Source organism: Haliaeetus leucocephalus, unplaced genomic scaffold (genome assembly GCF_000737465.1).
Source record: "Haliaeetus leucocephalus isolate CR32 unplaced genomic scaffold, Haliaeetus_leucocephalus-4.0 Scaffold1, whole genome shotgun sequence".
NCBI classification, from domain to species: domain Eukaryota; kingdom Metazoa; phylum Chordata; class Aves; order Accipitriformes; family Accipitridae; genus Haliaeetus; species Haliaeetus leucocephalus.
In genome coordinates, this window is record NW_010972437.1 from 18,632,940 (window position 1) to 18,634,626 (window position 1,687).

Consider the following 1,687-nt stretch of genomic DNA (forward strand, 5'->3'; position numbering starts at 1 on the left):
TCTTGCAGGCAGCCGGCAGCCCGGGGCATCAAAGCTCGGGGAGGGCCCCATTTCTCCCTTTGATTCTCCCCCCACCCCGCCGCCCCACCCTGCCTTTTTGCTTCTTCTTTTTTTTTTTTCCTTTTTTTTTTTTTTTTAATGCCGGGGGAGGGAGGAGAGCGCGGCCACGTTACACCCCTCCCTTCCTGCAAATCCCCGCTTGCACTGCAAACAATCTGCCTTCCCCATTGCATCCAAGGGAGATAGCAACAGCAACATCATCACGGCAAGCCGGATGGGAGAGCGGAGAGGAGGCTGCTGCTGAGGGAGAAAGGCACACACGCACACACCAGCTCGATGTTGTCAAAGCGGTAGGAGCCGCACGAAAAATAAGCCATGCTGCCCCATGTGTCTGGCGCATTGTGCTCCATCCGAGCCTTTTAGGAGGAAGAAGAGAATTATCTGCTCCGATTTTTTTTTTTTTTCCTGCCAGCGAGAGTGCGACAGACTTGCGATGGTTGAATGTCAATGCCTGTGAGAGAGAACAACAGTCAGAGGAGGAGGAGGACAGAAGGGGAGGAAAATGAAGGTGGGGATGGTGGTGGAGAGAAAGAAGGAGCCTCGTCCAATGCATCAAAAGGAGGTCCCTGCAATTGCTGATAGAGCCCTGGCCGCCTCGCCATCCACAATGGTCTGTACAAGCTGCCAATGCGTTTGATGACGTTCCTGTTTTGTGAAAGGAGGAAAGGAAACGTGACCATGTAAGATCCACGTTTCCCCGGTCAATTACATGCGAAGAATAGATCCGATTTCGACGGGTTTTTTTGGTCCAGAGTGGTAACAGCTTAGGGAATAATACAGCCACCTTCCCTCACCAATTTCGCTCTGATTTTTTTGGTGTGGTCCAGACAGCTGCTGGAATAGAGAAGGTCAGAATATATAAATATATATAAAATATATATATTATATATATAAAAATATATTTATCTCAGTACATCTGGGATTAAGCTCATTGAATGCTAATTATTTCTTTCAGGACTTTTAATATTTACAATGAAATCTTTTAAAGGCAACGGGGAAATCTGAAGCCACCTGGGAGTACAGTGTTGGAAACGTAGGGTGTTTTCCCACAAACAATGTGAAGGTCTTTTTTGTCAAAGAGGCAATTTTGATAATAACAACAGCTACCAATTTTGCATTTTAATAGCCAGACCGGCTGCTATTTTGTCTGGGTGCACACCGGGTCTCGTGCGATCGGGTTTTATTTTTTAATTGAAAAAAAAAAATTATTAAAAAATAGAAGAAAAAGGAAAATTACTTGAGATGCCAAATACTGTCGAGAGAACCATATTCTCCCTCCTCCCCACACCCACCGGAGACGTGGACCCTTCTTTTTTACAGGCTTAGGAGTTGCGAGAGCCGACCAGGGGCTTTCTCCCGAGCCCGCCGCCCGCGCCCCCGGACCCTCGGGCGTGGGAGATTTATTTCCTCCTCCCGCTGATTTCTACACAAACTTGTGGAGGGGGGTTAAGAATCCCCCAGGAGCGCAGAGTCGGGTTTGGTTTGGGGCTTTTTTTTGTGGTTTCTTTTTTTTCTTTCTTTAATTGTCATCCTCGCCGGCTTTCAGCGGGCTGCCGGGGATTTACCCCCTCGCCCTCCGGCTCTGCTTTTGTCCTTTCCCCGCCGGCCAGCGCAGCCCCCCGCCCCC